Source organism: Zalophus californianus, chromosome 2 (assembly GCF_009762305.2).
Source record: "Zalophus californianus isolate mZalCal1 chromosome 2, mZalCal1.pri.v2, whole genome shotgun sequence".
NCBI classification, from domain to species: Eukaryota; Metazoa; Chordata; class Mammalia; order Carnivora; family Otariidae; genus Zalophus; species Zalophus californianus.
Window position 1 is genome coordinate 52,249,532 of NC_045596.1, and position 20,656 is coordinate 52,270,187.

Genomic DNA, 20,656 nt, shown 5'->3' on the forward strand with positions numbered 1-20,656 from the left:
TTGAAAATTTACTTGGGTTATAAACTTAATTGGAATACTTAAATAAACTTAATAGTAAAGGTGTTTAAAAGTTTAATTTATCAAATTCACAAGTATTATTTAAGTACTTGAGAATACTTACTGGAGTACTTAATAAGAAAACCAAATGTATTAAATATGTAAGTGTAGTTTAAGATTTTAGCAAATTTATCTGTTTATATATTAGAATAGATATTAATCAAAAGAACACTTAAAGTAATTGTTAAAATTTACTAGTTTTAGAAATAGAAAAGTAATATTTATAATGTGTAAATAAACATTCAAGAAAAACATAGGGTTTTGAGTTTAATAATTTGAATTAATAAAATTAAATTTGATTTTAAATCAAAAGAAGTGCCTGAGTAGTATTTTCTGTGCATAGGATATACAAACTCAATACACACAGTATTAATAAGCTTACATATATATCATGTCTTAGATGGGTACTAAAAAACATGTATGAATTAGCCAAGTAAGAAAGAAGGGGGAAGAAGAAGAATAGGCAAGTAGTTAATTAAGTGACAGGGAAAGGGAAAGGTTGATTGATTGACTGATTCCAACAGTAGCTAACAAAACAGCTTGTGCAAAGACATCACGATAGGAGAGCATGGAGGATTCTATACCCTAAGCTTTTGAGATTCCTTGTTGGTTAAATCAAACAATCCATTATAGTGAGAAATTATAAATGGACAGACATCAAATATTTCATTTTAACTTCAAACATATGCAAGCCTGTTTATTCTGAACTCTTACAGTATGGGGGCCACAAATAAGAATTCCATGCACTTTATTTATCATAAATCACTCCCAAAATTCATGATCTATCCTCCCCAATTTTGTTTTACTTTGGAATGCAGCTAGAAAGTAAAGACATTTGTATAAAATGTAAGTTCAGCAATATAATTTCCCCCTGTATTTTATAGTTATCCATTGCACTGAATTTATTAACCCAGCTTCATTACATCTTTCTAAAATATTTAATTTAGTTTTCATGGAAATAATGGTCTTTTCCCACTCATGTTTCATCGGTTCACGCAATAGTTAATCAAATTATAATAACAATAACATGCATAACTACATAAAAGATTTGGAAATAAATATAATTCTGGCAAGGATGAAACTCACTAGATAGGGGCAGAAATGCTGGTTTGTATGAGAAATAGTCCAGAAAATCATGGAGATCTAGCATTATGATTAACAGGGAATGATGAACCTTAGTTAATCTGGCAAAGAGGTAAATTGGAGGTTGGTTATTTAAAATAATTTACTTCTACTTTGTTATAAATGCAGCATAGCATGTGGTAGAGGAAAAGTAGTTCTAAGAATCAGATAACTAAGACCCTATTTGCCATAGTATGTAGCTTATCTCAACGAGATATCTTGTCTTATCTTTTATCATCTCTAGCTTCATGCTTTGGACTTGTACTTCATAAACTGTTGTTGTATGATCAATTGAGGGATGATCATGAAAAAAGAACTTGAACAGAGGACCCACGCCTCTAAGAGATTAAAATTCTACTAAGGAAATTGAAGGCCTAGTCAAGTTAAAAACAGCATGTGCTATTTGTTACAACTCACTAATTTGTGAACTATTTTTATTTTCTCAGACTCGCAAAGGTATTAACATAATCTCTCCTCAAGTGAAAGAAGAAATGGTGTGAAATCCACAAATTCTACAATTAATAATGCAGTTGAAAGAATTGATCTTCTTTTAGAAGCGAATCCTAAAACCATCCAAATTATCTTCTCTCCTGTGGTCTAACGGGATTACATTCACTGCCCGAACGCTGCACTGTCTTGGGCTCACACTGGAAGAGTCAGATCCAGTTTTCATGAACTAAAATGAGGAGTAAGAAACCACACATTGTGACTTTTGTAGTCAGTGAAGCTACAGGTATATAATGAAAGATGTTCCCTAAAAGAATTGGCCCCTGGAGAAATAGCTTTCTAAGCAGGTATCTGTTTTCAAAAGTTTTCTTTTATATTCAGGCACAACTTCAATCTTTTTAGCCTAATAACTTGCAGGGCTTTGCATCATACATCTCACACAAAGTCTCACCATTATACTAAAGTAAAATAATCATCACATTGGCGTGTAAATAAGTGAAAAGTCAGCAAAGAATTGAAAAGTAGAGGGAGGAGGGAACAAAGAGAAATGAACAAAGAACAAATCTAAATGACTTCAGGCTAGGTGAGGTTTTTAATTTAGCCGGGGTGTTATCTCATTAGCAAGGTGTCTTTGTGCCCTAAAGGTGTCTTCATTTTTTTTTTCTTTAGAAACAAATTATTCAACTGGTCCTCCTGTTATACAGCTCCATCATTGCAATAGTCAATTCATAGGTGTCTCATGGTTTATAACATGAGGACCAGAGGGCAGAAGGATTGCTCAAATTCACCATGGATGATTTTCCATACAGACTATGTGATTATATTTCTAGACATGTTGACCTCTCAGTGTATGGTAGGTTTTCTCTTTTCAGCTGCATTTGTTCATCAAAATAGTTGAAAAATGTCAGATGGATAGTTCATTTCAAATACGACCTTGGAAATAAGCTACTGCTGATTACTTAAGGCCAAATTTATAGTCAGAAATATTCTGTCCCCCATGTGTAACACCAGTTTGGACAGTCAGTATAGTAATGGATAGAATATTTGTTTTAAGTGAATGAAATATTTGTTATGTTAGTGCTCTACTAAATAGTTGTGTTATTTTTTAAGTGTATGTAAAACTCCAGGTACAAATAAATAGCATTATGTTTTAAATTTTTCTGTTATTCAAACTAGGCAAAGAACTTCACTTTCTGATAATCACACAGATCCCTTTGTATACACCCCCACAGAATGTTGATTTCTAATTAAATGCCATACAAGCTCTTGGCTGAGAGTCCTGCAGATTGCCAAAATGTTCCCCCTGAACTTGCAGCTGGTTGTGCCACAGGAAATACAAACCATCCGATTCCACAGAACTTTAAAAAATGGTTTTATATCAGAGATTGCCCTCTGTTTTCTTTCCAAATAATAGCATTTCTCAGACTTCACTCTCTGTACACTCTAGGCATAATTTATATGCAAATAGCCTTCTTATTATAAACCTCGATCCTCCTCAGATGAAGCTTACAGAAGATTCTAAATGTACTCTTGGCTTGCAGACAACAAACATATTTAGGAAAGAAAGAATGCAACTTACAAAAGCTTACTTTCAAAAGCTAGGCTGATTTCAAGGCCTCTGAACTAATCAGAATTAGCAGGGAGGAATGGAAGATGGTGAGTGAGGAATGTGTGAAGTGTTAAGAATATCATGGTGGTTTGCTTCCTCCTGGCCTGACAGCCTTGATCAGCTAATTAGGAAACCTTTACCCAAACTAGTGCTAATTTGTTATTTAGCCCCCCATGGGAAATTTTCACAGCAAGAAGTCACTGGTGTTAGAATATGTACAGATATTTAGTTTGAAAACAGGGGAACCTAGAAAGATAGGAGAAAATAAAGGGAGGGCCTTAGAAATAATCTTTTTGTTATTTTAGTCCATAGAAACAATGATCTTCAGAATGAGAATTAACATTCATGTGCAGTGTGTCAACTTTTGATCATTTGACATACAATGTAAATCATATGGCTGATTAAATGCATCTCTTATGCTAAGCATGGAGCTTAATTATATCAGAAATAGCCAAAGCCCCACTGGCTGCTTCGGCCTGACTGACAGGAACAGTATTTACTGTCACGTTCCATCGAAGCCTGGCCCCTTCATGTCTTAGAGCTTTCATTCATCAGACAGCATGAATGTTAGACCCTATCTCTTGGGATAGGATTTCTCAAATAATAATAGTAAAGCACCCTCTCTAATGATTTACCTATATTTTTACAGTGGGTACCCGCACAGGAATAAAAGCAATAACCTGCTTAGAGAAGAGGCCTGATTTTGGATTATTTCACTGAGGAGTACAAATTTTAAGGCAGTGTCACTTGTCTCTATTAAACACACACACACACACACGTGTGTGTGTGTGTGTGTGTGTGTGTGTGTGTGTGTGTGTGTGTGTGTGTATTTAATTTCTGGGAAAAAATTATCTTCCACAAAATCTAGATATTTAGAGAGCTCCAACGTATTAAACAGTTCCAGAAATAAAATACTAATTCAATATATTTAAACCTTGCAGATTTTATTTCCCTTAAATTTAAAAGGGAGGTCTTTAAACAAAACATCTAAAAATGCACTTTTAATCTTTCAAAGTATTAAAAATGAATTTAAAATGACTAAAAGATTTCCAGTTTAGGATAATGAAGAGAAATAATAATAGTAATAATAAAGCTAATATATACTGCTCGCTTATTATTTGCTAGATAAAAGAAATCAGACTATGTCACCCCAAAATAGGTCTCTTTGATCTAAAATTATTTTGAGCTGAAGGCAATTAAAAAGCAATAAATGCAGGAAAAGCTCCTCCCTTTCTGTCAACTAAATTTTTCTTTTACTGGAGACAGACTCTTATCAGCCCAGAGATATCTGCAACAAACCTTGTTAAACTAACCGTTATCTTCCCAGCCCAATCTTCTGTCTTGTGAGTTCTTCACAAATGTGTTGTTTCTTTGTCTCAAAGGGATAAAAGTCTGCTCTGCTCACTTCTTCAGGTCTTCATTCTCCGGTGAAGGCTCCCATGTACATGTAGAAATTCAATAATATTCGTGTGCTTTTCTCCTGTTACTCTGTCTTTGTCAGTTTAATTTTCAGACCTAGCCAGAGATCCTAAGAGTCAGAAAAACTTTTTCCTCTTCTACATAGGCATTGTTCTAAGCACTTTCTATGTATGAAATCACTTAATCCTCACCATAACCACCTGCGGTAGGTTTGTTAAGTATCTCCGTTATGCAAATTAGGAAATAAAGGCTCAGGAATTTTAAGTAACTTGCCCAAAACCACCCATAAGTAGGTATTCGAAATCCATTCCAAGTTTTCAGGCTTTAAAATGCCTTTAAAGTAGTGTAAGAGGCATTGTATATGATTACCATGATCATTCTTCCATGTGGTCATTGTATTTCCAAAACTCCTTGAATCATTTATTAGCAATTTATGTAGTTCTTTCGGTTACTGCTCTGAGCACGGAATGAACGTGCCAGAAAATAATCAGCTTTAGCCGACACTCCACTGCTGAACACCATACTCTTCCGTTAACCTACAGCCTGAAGCCATCTGGGGCTAACTATAGTCCTTTTCTATTTTAGTTCTAGTAGTCCTTTCTATTTCCCTCATCCTCTGTTTGACATGAACTTCAGAATCTAGGTGAGTACTTATTTTCTGTGTAGGCAAGCCTGTTGTTATGATATATAGATATAGATAGATAGATAGATAGATAGATAGATAGATAGATAGATAGACAGATAGATCTTAAAGAAATTTTTGCTAAAATGATCTCAAAGGTCTTTTTCAAATCCACTGGTTGTCTGTGTAAGAATTAGAAAGCAAAAGATGTGCTGGCTACTTAACAGGTTAAAATTAATAAAGTTAAAATTTGATACAGAAATTGTCAAATGATGACAATGACTGTGGGAAAAAGATAAAGCCAAAGTAGGGGACTAGAGAGGGCTGCTAGAAAAGGGAAGGTGGATAGTTTTTCTAGGGTGTTTAGGGAGTAATTCACTGTAAAAGTGACATACCTGAACCATCGAGGACAGTCCCTATGGATAGAAGGAAGGTGACCTATCCAGGAGAGAAAAGCAAGTGCAAATGCTGTGAAGCCAAATTATGCTTGAGGTGTTCCACGAGGGTCACGGAGGTCAATGGAATTGGAGTCGGATCAGTGAGAAGACAACAGATGCAGATGGGTTCAGGAAGTATGCAGAGGGCCAGTTCATGAAGGCTCTTGTGACAACTTTGAAATTTACTCTTAATGAGATTGGAAGGAGAGGGAGTGACATGATCTGAGTTACATTTCCAAAAGATCAGTCTGCATACTGGGTGAAAAATAGACAAAAGGGGGACAAGGTTGCAAAAAGAAACACCACTCAGGAGTCTTTTAATTCAGTGAGGCTTACTCAAAGGAAGAATGGCATAGATAGTAAAAAGTGGTTGGATTCTGAGTACATTTTGAACATAGGTTTCAAAGATTTCATTTCATTTTACAAATAGAAAATACCAATGGAGTGGATACGGGGAGAGAGAGAAAGAAAGGAGTCAAGGATGATCCCAGGTTCTTGGCCTGAACAATGGGAAGAGTGACTCACAATTAACTGAGCTGAGGAAGAGTGTATGAGGAGTAGATTTGGGGGATGAACTTAAAAGTTCAGACTTGGACATAATCATATTTGAAGTACCTATTAAACTTCATGTGCAGATGTCTAATCATAAGTTGGACAGCAGGTCTTCAGTTAAAGGCAAAAGTCCAGGCTGGAGGAATACATTCAGAATCATCTGCACGTAGATGATAATTAAGATCAGGAGATTGGATGAAATTACTAGGGGAAGAAAAGAAGTCTAAGGAATGATCCCTAGGGCACTGCAACATGTAGAGTTAAAAAAAAAAAAAAAGAAAAGAAAAGAAAAGAAAAGAAAAAAGAAAAGGAAAAGGAAAAGAAGAAAGAAAAGGAAAAGAAAAATAATTAAGTTAAATTCTGGGATGGGCCAGTAAAAAGAAAAGAAAAAAAAATAGAACCCTGGGTTCAGCAATGAGGACATGCTATTGTTCTCAGCAAGAGATCTTTTGACATAATAGTGGAGGTAATGCCCAAATAAAATGAGTTCAATAGGTAAAAGGATTAGAGGATTAAGAGACAGTGAATAATGTAAAACTATCTTGAAATTTTTCTGTAGAGTAAAATTAAGCACCACACATGTTCAAGGAAAACTTCTTTTTATTTTTTTTTGAGACAAACTATAACATGTTTTAGCCTGCTTATACACTTTGGAGAATGATTTTGGGATAAATGAATGGTGAGAGAGAGCTGAGGCCAGTTGTTGAAGTACTACTGTCTTGGGGAAGAAAGGGAGGATGAAATTCAGTTTACAAGTTTGGGCTTTGAAAGGAACATGACCTATTCAACTATATGATGGTTCTCAATGCCATCAGGGCCGTTTCCTCTGTTTATAGCAATATTTGGTAGCTTGCCCTTTACTACACAAAAGTTATGTTTCTATAAAATATAACATCTTCAGATTTAATTTCAAAAATATCAACATTATGTCATCACTACAGTCAAAACAAATAAAATTAATAGCAAAACAATAATCATTTTGTTGAATTTCTAGAAAATCATTGCACCGGAGCACCTAATGAAGCAAATGACCACTTTGACAGGAGGATCTATGTTAACATAACAAACACAAGTACAGACTGACATATGTGTATTGTAGCTAGCCTCAAATACCTCAAATACAATGAGCTATGTTGTTGGGTATGACATTTTTCAAATTTTTTTTTTCAAAAAAGGTAAATTTTCCTTTATGTTTACTTTCTAGGTAGAATTATGTTCTAGATACAGATAATTATAAACATATATTCATATACATGAATTCATGGCAAGACATTCAAAAGTTGTAAGGCATGTAGGAAAACACACTTTGAGGGCATTACTATCCCATTTGTTGCAGTTTTTATAGGAGTCCTGATCCCTGCCATCTAAAAACTAAATCACTGCCACCTTCCTCCCAATTATTTCATAAATGAAAATAAACCCAGGAATCTCTAGGAGTTACTATGACTGATGTTGAGAATCCCTGATCTATAGTAACAAGAATAAAGGCAGCAGAAATAATGAGTAAAGTGCAGGCTGGCTGGGTAAGGTGGAGGTAGGAGCAGAGTTAGTTCTCTCTCCTACATGTGAGAATGGAGGATGGTGTTTTGGGGGTTAAAATGGAGAGAAAATCTATAAGTAAGAGAGATAATGAATTAAGGAAATATAGTTGAATGCTGGAAAGAGTTCTGGGCTCAGATAATGCTGGTGATCCAAAAAAGGAGGTCAAGCATCATGGCTCTATAACTTTTTTCTTGTCACACCAGCTGCACCAGTTGGATGGAACCAGGCTTAGGGCTATTTTTTCCTAGGTGACAACAAATGAAGGGGGCCATTATAGATAATACAACAAGATGGAGTATAAAGTGGTTTAGTTGTGTGGCATAACTTTAAAGATGGAATTTTTAGGATGGAGAAAGGGACAATAACCCCAAAGTGTCAATAAATGCCAAGCCCTATAGCATAAATGTCTGATAAGTTGACACTACATATGAGAAGGCCACAGGGGTAGCAGTATCCTCAAAAGAGACCCTGCTTTTAGTTGACTCAAGAAGTTTCAGAAGATAAGGACACAGGGAATTTTCTGTGATCAGACTGTAGGTTCTAGAGCAAACAATGGAAGAATTTGGAGATTTGGGGCATGTTCAGCCATGGCCTCAATGAGAAACAGATTGTATGCTTGGATGGGGCCACCTGAGTTTGAGAAGAGATGAGTTAAGCAAAGGAACTATTTGTAAAATTCTGGGGAAATGATAAGAGAGTGATAGCACCCTGAAGAGGCAAGTGGAGGGACCCAGAGAATAAGCAGAATTGCACGAAGAGGCACCTGACAGAAGCTAAGACCTTTTTGGTCCGAAAAATTCTGACCCACAGGGACACCACAGGGACGGCGCCTGAGGGATAAATATACCAACCTGTTCTTCCCTCTCTCTCCTATCTTCTGCAGGTGATTCTCATTGGCCTAATCCAATCAGAAGCCAAAGTACGAGGAAAATGTTGATGCAGCATATGTTGGTCAGGCTTCTGGGCCCAGAACTGGGTGAAGAAGTCTCAGGAGTGAATCTGAAGAAGTGGGAGATGGAGTCAGATTATGGGACGCATAGACCTCTAAGGACTTGAAAGTCTTGATTATGAGGGATGACCCAGGAGTCCTGGGATTTCATGTGACTATAGTGAACAGAAACAAAGAGTATGATGAAACGAATCTTAATGGTCTTCTTGGCACGCTGTGTCGGGTTAGCTGTGAATGTTTGAGTTGAGGGGAGAATAGAGAGATAACAAAATCATTAGGAGCATATGGAGTTCTCTGGCTCCGTCTTCAATTCGCTATGCTTTGTATAATATTTTACATATATTTAGTTCCATAAAAATTTTTGACAAATTTAAAATGAAAAATTCCATTCAATACTTACCAAAGAACATCTTAATAATAAAAGATCTATATTTAGCATATTTATGAGCTGGGCTGTTTCATATATGAATATGATATGAATTAATTTTTTGATATTTCATACAAAATTCCATGAAGTATGAAATGCTATCATTCCCATTTTCTAATTAAAGAAACTGATGTCAAAAGAGGTAAGTAGGGGCGCCTGGGTGGCTCAGTTGGTTAAGTGACTGCCTTCGGCTCAGGTCATGATCCTGGAGTCCCGGGATCGAGTCCCGCATCGGGCTCCCTGCTCAGCAGGGAGTCTGCTTCTCCCTCTGACCCTCTTCTCTCTCATTCTCTCTCTCTCAAATAAATAAATAAAATCTTAAAAAAAAAAAAGAGGTAAGTAACTTGCCATATTTACACAGGCACTTCATGATAGAGCCAGAATGCAAACCTGCCTTGTACACACTATAACAAATCTAACAAACATGCAAGAAAAATAATACAACCATACTGACTCTCAAACATGAGAGGGAGTAGTAGAGGAAAACAAAGAAAAAAACTAAACTAAAACATACCTTGAAAATGAATTTTCAAAAACTGCATTTTAAAATTAAAACACTAGTAATCTGAAACATTAACAGCTTTATTTAATGAGTAAATTCATTACAAATTTTATCTCTGCATATAAAATTAATAGAGTAGAGGCACCTGGGTGGCTCAGTCAGTTGAGTTACGAGTAAGGTCATGATTTCTGGGTCCTGGGATCAAGCCCCATGTCATGCTCTACTCAGCAGGGAGTCTGCTTGAGATTCTCTCTCTCTCTCTCTCTCTCTCGCCCCCCTCGGCCCCTCCCCCCCTCAAATGAAGAAATAACTATTTCTTAAAAAGCAATAGAGTAAAGGTGATGATGTATGCAAAATACAGAACTGGACTCCCTTACTGAAGTCCCAACTCTGCCACTGATGCCATAGAAAGCTCTCTAAGTTCCCGACTGCTCATCTGTGAAACAGAAATACTCATAGTGCCAAACACATGGTATTGCTACGAAGCCTACATGAGAAATGCAATCCTCTTTAGAGACCGTCTGGCCCATGGTCAATGCTCAATACATGCAGAGAAAATGACAATGAGTCAGCAGTTCATATCCTCAAGGACAAAGGGGAGAGTTTTATAATCATCATCATCATCATCATCATCATAATAATATCACAATTATATGCTCACCTTAATAATTATTTGTTAAACATGCCAGTTTGTGCAGTTTATTCAAGCAAAACAAAATTTTAATGACTATCCAGGGTATCATTATCTGAATTAGTTCTATGTTAATGAAATTCTTGTGTTGCCAGTTTAAGTTATCAAATATAACTGATGCAGATCATGATTTTTTTGGGTGGGGATGGAGTTACAAAACAATTGTCAGAAAAGATCATCACAGTGATGTGTAGTAGAGAATTGAAAGATATAAGGAGTTCAGGGGCGCCTGGGTGGCTCAGTCGTTAAGCGTCTGCCTTCGGCTCAGGTCATGATCCCAGGGTCCTGGGATCGAGTCCCACATCAGGCTTCCTGCTCGGCAGGAAGCCTGCTTCTCCCTCTCCCACTCCCCCTGCTTGTGTTCCTGCTCTCACTATCTCTCTCTCTGTCAAATAAATAAATAAAATCTTTAAAAAAAAAAGATATAAGGAGTTCATCTGAAAAGTGGTTTGGGGTCACTTACTAAAATTAAGTTTCTAAAGGCAAAGGCTTAGCCAGAAAAGAATAAAACATTATCTATAACAGTAAAATTGCCAAGAAATTATTAAAACTGAAGTTCTAAAAAAAAAACTGAAGTTCTAAGAGAATGTTAATTATATTAAAATTACCACTTAATAGGAAATCATGCGTGGGAATTTCAATGTATATATTTACTGAACCCTTTATTGTATGCTTTCAACTTATTCCTGATATCTGAAGACCCTTGAACTCAGTAATGCTACGTGGCATTACATATCCATGACCCGTCCATCCTCAGTGACTTCTGGATCCCAGGCTTCATGCTCCATAAGTCGTTCCTCTCTATCTTCATTTCTCTAGTGGTAATGACTGTCAAGGCTTGAGCATCCTTGCTCCCTGATGTTTTAAAGCCCCTGATAGCTTTTAATTTTAATCGTGATTTGAATCTACTTACAAGTGTACAGAATGAATAATCAAAAGAACTCAACAGACCAGCATCATGTCTTTTGTTCCAGGAGCCTCTCTTATTAACATTTTGCCTTTTGTATTAACATCTGATTTCACATTGCCATCTCAGTTCCCATTTTTATGTAAATAATGGCTGACCTCTGGCACTGGATGTGCTATTAAAAATGCACACTTGGAAGCACATGTATTTACTAATTAGAACGACTCAGAGGCTTTGTGGGAACAGTGAAGAACAGCATTCATGGTGGTTAAGTTTTCCCACTTCTTGCTAGCACTTAAATTTTAAATATTCTTCTTTGTTCACCTGAACTTTATGCATTAAAATATATATATATATATATTACTTTAAAAAAGGCACCAAAGATGGTTGGCAAATAATGTAATCAATGTTTCAGTGGAGCTAAAAGATTCCGAGAGCTGGGTAAATCTGATATAAATGTGAAATCTGACATTGTGTGCTACTAAGTATATATGTAGGAGAACTTAGACATTTTTTGTTATTGTATGGAAGGCTTAAATTTCATATTTTTCAATTACATTAATAGAAATTAATTTATAAATAAATCTCATAAAGTAATTCTTTAGGACTTTCCAATTCCAATTGATTTTAAATTAATTTCTACTTGAAAAACATAGTTAAATTCTCATTTTTATTAATTTTGAGCCCCTCACACAAAAGATATATAGTCTACTTACTTTTGTATTTGAATAGATTAAATACTACCACATTGGAATTTGATTAGCATTTATAGCCCCTGCCTTGTGTTATTGGGAAACAAATGTCTTCGGACATCTGATTAATGATTTGGTAGAGTGAACTACCTTTAAAATTAGTAATATAATATTAATAATCATTGTATGAGTTTTTTAAATAGGATGCTTTGACATTCAGGTTTTTTTTTTCTCTCATCTGATCTAATAAACAGAATATGAACAGATAATTCTGTTCATTATAATCACTCTTGACATTTGGACATTTCTGTGTGTGTGTGTGTGTGTGTCTGATAGTTTTAAAAAATAAACATTTTTTTTCTGATACAAATGTAACATTCTTGGGTTAAAAACAGAAAACACAGAAATATAAATTTTTAAGAAAGTTGCCCACAAACCACTCAAAAATACTTTTTTTTTAAGTACTTTTAATAATTTGCTACATAATCTCCCAGACTTGCTTCTGTATGTGGTTATGGGTGTGGGATACCCTCTCCCCCCACAAAAAAATGTAGTCAAACTTCCATAATATTTTATAATAATTGGGCTGTTTTAACATTATATGGTAAATATTCCATAGGTTAATAAAGAATTGCTATTACTTTTATAACAGTTACACAGCTTTAAATTATGTTGAGATATCATAATTTTTATTTAATGAAATTCTTCCTAATTGACATTTGAGTTGTTGCTATTTTGATACCATAAATAATACTGTGAAAAATATTTTTTGTACATCTTTGTCCTTTTCCAATTATTTTTCTTTGCATAAATCACTAGGGGTGAAATTGCTAGGTCAAACTTATGCACATTTTTAATTTTTATGCATATTGCCTTCCAGAAAGGTCGAACAAATTTCCACTCTGGTCAGTAGGATATGATAGCGATTATTTCCACATATCCTCTCCAATTAAAGTGGGTTAAAGTGCCAATCAGGAGTAATAATATCTCTTTATTTAACTTACCTTTTTTTTACTCACTGATGATTGTGAGCATCTTTACATATGCATAGTGTGTACTTTTTTTTAAGATTTTTTATTCATTTATTGAGAGAGAGAGAGAGAGAGAATGGTAGAGAGCACGAGAGAGAGGAAGGTCAGAGGGAGAAGCCGACTCCCCGCTGAGCAGGGAGCCCGATGTGGGACTCCATCCCGGGACTCCAGGATCATGACCTGAGCCGAAGGCCCTCGCTTAACCAACTGAGCTACCCAGGCACCCCGCATAGTGTGTACTTTTATAAGACTTTTAAAAATATGTATCTGCCATATATGTGGCAGAGTTTTCCTAGTTATTTTCTTCTCAATAAGAGATAGTGATGGGTATTATTACTGAGTAGAAATTTTAAATTTCTATGAAAGAAATATGAATTAAATTGATTAAGCTAATCTTAAGTACAAATGAATGTGTTGACAATTACCATGGAGTGAATATTTTTTCATTTATTTATTATTTTAGCTTAGATTCAAAATTCAAGTGGTCCTTCTTCTGAAAATAATGTAGCTTTGTATTCTTAGACACTTCTCTAAAGCCAAGGAGAATATGCTCATCTGCCTGTAATACAACTGCAGTAAAAATTATGTACTTCAGCTTCTCCACTATTTGCTCCCCAGGACAGAAAACATCTTTTACCACTCCAATTGTGCTTTTCCTACTCTTCCCATTCCCAAAATTTCTATATCTGTACTGATTGAGCACAGGTAGCTCCAACCCATGTATTTTCATAGATATATTTTGTATTTGTTGTGACAGAACATTTTCTTGAGAAAGTTTGTGCCAGTATCTACTCGGAAGTTATTGACCCTTTGTTTCTAAAAATATTTTATGATAGTCTGGTTGAATTTCTTCCTTAAATAAAAAATAATTAAAGCAACCATAATACTATTGTATTTATACTCAGGATCTCAATGATTTAAACTGAAAAATGATTAAAGCATTTTTCTTATATAAGAGAAGTGAATGTTGTGGCCAAAGACAAGAGTTGTTTTTATAATAAGCATAATTTTAAATTTATTAGTAAAATTTTTTGAAAGAAGTAACTCTTAAATAAATGTAAATTTTAAAAAGGAACCGTGTCAAGAAACAGAGAAATTTTCCCAGAAAGAGAAATTATTGCTTATAATAATGCTTAAGTAAACCTTGTCAAGGAAGATTGTGAAATAAAACTGTATAGCTCTGACCAATCAGTCATGTAATTTAATTGGGATCACATAATTCTTATATTTCTTACTTCTTCATTATACAAATGAGAAAACTCAGACTCTTTTGAATGAATCAGGAACAATAAGGTATATTAGTACATACTGTCAATCAAGTCTGAGCATAGAATAAAAACTTTTTTAGATATTTGAGGGCTCAAGACAAATATTTCACATGTATCCTTTCTTAGAAAATAAGTGACAAATGCACTTCTGGAAATAAAGGAGTAAACCAATTAAAACAAAAATATGAAGAATCAAACAAAGGAAGACCCATCCGGGAAGTCCTAAGATGATGGAAGTACAGCAGGCCCAGAGAGAAGCCAGATCAAAATGGAGCAGGAAGAAAAGAGATTGTAAGGGGTAAAAATGAAAGGGGCGCCTGGGTGGCTCAGTCAGTTAAGTGTCTGCCTTCAGCTCAGGTCATGATCTCAGGGTCATGGGACTGAGCCCCATGTCAGGATCCCTGCTCAGGGGGAGTCTGCTTCTCCCTCTCCCTCTACCCCTCCCCCTGCTTGTGCTCTCTCTCTCTCTCCCTCTCTCTCCCTCTTCCTCTCTTAAATGAATAAATGAAATCTTTATAAAAAGAAAAAAATGAAAATTGATATATTAGCTGATAGAGTTTACCATTTGAACAACATTGCATATCTGAGAAGATATGTAGAAAAATATAATGGCAATATACAGACAACTGAATATCTGAAAAAAATAAAATAAAACCTATAACTTCTAGAAAAATATGGATATATAAGGGAGGAAGTATAATTATACATGGTACACTGTGTGGTTCTTCAGTGAACATTTTTTACAGATAATAATAAGGAAAACCCTAATTGCCAGTTTAAATTAAATGACAATATAATTAATTAGAAGGATGAGAAAAGAAGAAAGTCAGGATCTAAGAAATGGCTGTAAGAGGTATGTCTTAACACATCATAACTGTTAGATAGAGGAGTCTGTAATTGGTGGGGCAAACGTAGCAGCAGAGCATAATATTTAGGAACATAAGATAAATTACAAAACAAACAACTGGAAAGATTGAAAAGAGTTACCCATGAGAAGCAGAAGTTACAAAGGAATGGGTCAGAGCATGACTCACTCTTAGGAAACTTTTTGTAATATCTGGTTTTCAAAAACTTTACACACATCCCTTACCTTGATACGACTAATTGATTCAAAATAATTTTTCAAAAGGAAAGAATTCAAACATTACCTTGATACAAAAAATGTCACAAGTGTACTGCTGCTCAAAACTTGAAGACTATCCCTGTCATTAATTGGAGGTGCAACTGCTTAGTAAAGGATTAGTCTAGAACTCTTTTAATGCCAAATGCACATACTTGTTAGACACAGTTCCACTGGAATGAAGAATTGGTTAGCACAAGTATTATTTTTATGTAGAAAATTAGTATTTTCTGACCCTTTATTTTTGCTGTAGGTCTTTAAACCCCAATTCCCACAACCGGCAGTTTATTAGTTCATTTCTCCCCCTTAATCTTAAGGCAGTTTTGAAGGTAATATGATTTTAAGCCTTTAAGTTTTAAGTACAAAAACTAATGATAGCAAAGATGACATGGTAGGTCACCTGAATGGTGCAGTCACTAGAGTGTTGGACTCTTGATTTCGGATCAGGTCTGATCTTCCAGTTGTGAGATTGAGCCCCACGTTGGGCGCATCAAGTCAGCACGGAATCTGCTTAAGACTCTCTCTTCCTTTGTCCCCCACCCCCCACCCCCCGGCCCATATTCCCTCTCCTTCTCTCTCAAATAATTCTTTTCTTGTTTGTTTTTTAATATTTTATTTATTTATTCAAGAGGGAGAAGGAGAGACAGAGATAGTGAGATTGAGATTGAGCATGGGGGAGAGGGAGAAAGCAGGCTCCCTGCAGAGCTGGGAGCCCAACGTGGGACTCAATCCCAGGACCCTGGGACCATGACCCAAGCGGACTGCAGATGCCTAACTGACTGAACCACCCAGGTGCCCTCTCAAATAATTCTTAAAAAGAGAGAGAGAGAGAGAGAGAAAAGAAAAGATGGCATGGCTTCAAGATGTTGCACAGCACCCGCATTACCAAACTAGCTTTATTTTCTTTGGCACCAGTAGCTATTATTTTTGCTTGCGTTGGCTGGGAATCGAACCCGGGTCAACTGCTTGGACGGCAGCTATGCTAACCACTATACCACCAACGCTCCGCCAATAGCTATTATTATAACCTTTTTTTTCCTATTTTGACTGTCTTTTTTTTCTTTCTTTTTAAACTGCATTAATCAAAGTCAAGGTTCTCTCACTTGCTCTATTAAGTCCTCTGATAAGACATTTAAGAACAGCAATTCTTTACAATACTGAGAAGCACATCAATCAACGAGTTGTGTTCAGAAAGAGAAAACAATGTAATTGGACGTTAGGTCCATTACCTCTATTGTTGAAAAATTAAAAGTAAGTCATCTTAATTTCTTTCTATTTGTAGTTTCGTTCAACATGTTAACATAAAAAGCAGCAGTACTATCTTACAAGGTTACATTAAATTACATTTTGTGAAAATTGACAAAATAGAATAAATTGGTGGCATTCTTTACAAAAGGAAACAGACTTCAGTGTTTTGGTGTGTGACATATAATAAAGCTTTGATGATGCTAGTAGGAAATCAGGATATTAAAACTTAGATTAATAAAATAGCTGATTTTGTGAAGATTTTTAATTTTTTAAATCATTAAAGATAAAATTGAAAACAGTTAATATAATACAAATTAAAATTCAACTGTGAATAAAAGAACATTTAAAAAATTTAGGCTGTCAGACATGGACATCTTAGATTTCTAATACTGTTACAATATGTAGCACAGCTAGGGTAGGGTGATAGGCAATATATTTTCTTAAAGCCCTTTTCAGTCTTCTGATTCTAAGGCAGTTGAGCACAGACAGTTAAGCTAATGCAACAGCTGCATAAAATGAGTCACTGGCTATTGTCATTATTGAACTTAATATTTTTCCCATATAAATAAGATTTATTGATTGATGTATCAAAGCACTGCAGTACTTCTTTAGACAAAACTAAATTACACAATATTCACTGTACAAAATGAAGTCCTGTAAATCTACTTATAAGTCAGCAATATTAACCTAAATCTCATCATTAATCACAATACCAGCTTTCTGATTGTTTCTAGGAATATTTAGGATTACATTTTTTTACAGAAGCTGAAGTATAAAATTTTTCCCAATATGAGTCTTAATTTTAAGAATTTTTAAATAATTGTGACTTTAAGCACCACACTGTTATTTTAAACCAATAAAAAATATTTCACTGAAAGAATATGTGTGCTGGTCAAAGTTTTTAAAAAATAAGTATAGATTCAATTCTGATTTCTGTGTGAATGACCAATAAGCTGGCATTTTCATTCTTAGTCCACCTCTCTGAGTCTCTTAATTCTAAATATTTGTTGAATATTTTGATACATAATTATCTTATCGAATTTATTATAATTATTTTTGGTTATAGTGTTTCTTTTGTTTTTTAAGATTATTTATTTATTTAGAGAGAGAGTACAAGCCTGGAGAGGGACAGAAGGAGACAGAATCCCAAGTAGGCTCCTCTCTGAGCATGGAGCCCAAAGCAGGGCTCGATCCCATGACCCAGAGATCATTACTAGAGCAGAAATCAAGTCTGATGCTCAACAGACTGAACCACCCAGGTGCCCCTTGGATATAGCCTTTCTATTTGATATCTTGATTCCTATCACTACCAAAGATTCTATTAACCTGTTCTTTAAGTATTTCAAGAATACTCTTCTCTTCAAAGTCTATACTGGTCACCACTGTAATTATCTTATTAAAAACAATTCTGATTATGTCACCTATGATAGTAAATTTTATGTGTTGACATGCTGGGCCATGGTGCCCAGGTGTTTGGTCATACATTATTTTATGTGTTTCTGTGAAGGTGTTCTTTTTGGATGATATTAACATTAAATCCCTGGGTTTTGAGTAAAGCAGATTACCCTCAGTAATTACATCATCTGATTAGCTGAAGGTTTTAATAGAACAAGGACAGACCTGCCTGAGCTAGAAAGAATTCTTGGCCAGTTGGCTGTTTTGAACTTGAACTGCAACTCTTCCCAGTCTGCTTAAAAGCTGCTCTGCTACTGGGCCATATGATGTACAGATCTAATGGTCCTCGAAATATCAGTGACAGTTACGGGTGCTATTCAGAGCTCCTATAGGTGAATCACAATGCAGGCCCTTTGGATTTTGGAGCAAAGTCCTGCCATTCTCCATGGATAATTACTGTCCTTTGGAGAAGTAGCTTTGGTCTGCTATTGCACTGTAGTAGAGACTAAATGCTTAACCATGGGCCACCAAGTTACCTAATGTGATCTGAGCTGCCCATCATGAACTGGGCGTGATCTAACCCACTAAACCCTAAGATTGAGTGTGTACAGCAGTACTCTGTCATCAAATAGAAGTGTTATGTACAATATCCTCCTCCTTGAGAAGGCCCTGGGGGCATAGGTAAGATACATGAAGAAGTAGTTCCAGTGCCTATGGTGTCCACTCTTCTTCCACTGCCTTCTCCTTCCCAGCCCACACCTATAGCCTCCTGGGGAGTTCCCTATGATCAGTTGATAGAGCAGAAGAAGACTCAGAAGAGAAGTCTTCTGAGAAGACTCAGAAGAAGATGGGATAATTGTGATGCAAAACATGACCCACAACTTGGAAAAGATGAATCCCAGGAAATAAACATAAAAATCAACAAAGAGAAAAATATAAATAAAAGAAGTAATTAATGGAGGAATCAGATAATAGCTTCAGAATAAAAATGTGTGAAAGTCTGAGAGATAATGAAGGGAATTGAGTCCATAGGAAGCAAATAGAGACTGTGAGAGACTCTTAATGATAGAGAACAAACTGAGTGTTGATGGAGGGAGGTGGGGGAGGGGCTAACTGGTGATGGGTATTAAAGAGGGCAACTTGTTGTAATGATCACTGCCTGTTGTATGTAAGTGATGAATACTGAATTCTACTCCTGAAACCAATATTGCACTGTATGTTAATTAACTAAAATTTAAATAAAATTATAGCACTTGAAAAAGAAAGAGACTGCAAGAAAAAGGTTATATTCAGAGCTTGGAAAGGAAAAATACTTCTAATGGAGAATACGGAAGACATAAAACAAATGAGGAAGCTGGAAGATCAATCTGAAGAATTATTCTATTTAAGAAAAGAAATGTTAAATAGAGGTAATGGAAAAAAATGTTTGATAAAATAACAGCTGTTACTTTCTCAGAACTGTAGAAGGAATGATATCCTCAGATTCACTACTTAAAACCATTCTTAATATGAGCGCTACAGAAATAGATAAGCCAGATCCCATTAAACATCATTCCTTTAGTTGGGGAAGGGTGCATGTGAAAGGCAGACATGCATGAAATATGAATTCAAAAAATTGTCATCACTATCAACATCCTTTTCAGGGCTCAGCTCTCACTTTTCTTGTATGTAAAAATCTATATGCCAGATCCTTTGATCGTTCCATTATTATCCTCATACTAACAAATTTGGTTTTCATGGAGTTCCCAACAACTGCTTGTACGTAATTAATAAATAATGAATGTGTGAATAAATATCAGACAAAGAGTAAATATAACACTTGGTGAGCTAGATAAAGGAAATAGAAGGTATTTTAGAGATAAAATGAATATGTGGACTAAAGAGAAGACTTAAAAGTTTCATGAAATAGCTGAAACACCATTGGCTCATCTCACATTCTATATTACACAAAAAGGTTTAGCTTGAACTCATAATGATGTATATAAATATAGTCTAATTGTAATTATGTAATTTGTCATGAAATAGTGAATATATGTATATATTCAGATATTCCAAAATATACAAGTGTTTCTGAGATATTACAGAAATAAATGGGTTCACTTGTTTGTGCCCTAAGCATTTCTCTTTTTATTTATTCTCCTCTCTATTCTATATTTATGCAAAATAAAGAGTTTATCTAGATTTCACTGTAGAACGATATAATACCAAGGTTGAAAAAGTCTTCAAAAGGATTTTAAATACTCATTCTTCCACATTCATCAGGAAGTAGATTTAGGTTACTCTTTTAATAATTACATATTGCTTATGAAGGTAATGCATACTTTGTGAATAACAGAGAGAGCAGCAATGGGCTAGGACTAGATATTCTCTCGTGATAAACCTCAAATCCTTGTACAGAAGAGACAGATGACATAAACCAGATGCATCTTTTCTCTCTCTTTATGTTAATGCTTTTTAAGGCTCTAAGAATGGGGATGCAGAGATAGTCTACTTTTTCAAGACAATATTCAGATTCTCTTATCAGTGGGGTAGATATCATACATGACCTTCTGATTGTCATGACATGTTGGTCTAAGATAAAACATGAATATAAAAACTGGGAGCCATTTTAATACTCTT

General features: G+C 35.2%; 1 non-coding gene across 1 annotated transcript; it reads right to left on the bottom strand.

Moving 5' to 3' along the window:
* Positions 1-16,326: 16,326 nt before the first annotated feature.
* On the bottom strand, positions 16,327-16,398 carry TRNAG-UCC. Its single transcript has one exon. It is a non-coding gene; the product is annotated as a tRNA-Gly (tRNA).
* Between the last annotated feature and the right edge of the window lie 4,258 nt (positions 16,399-20,656).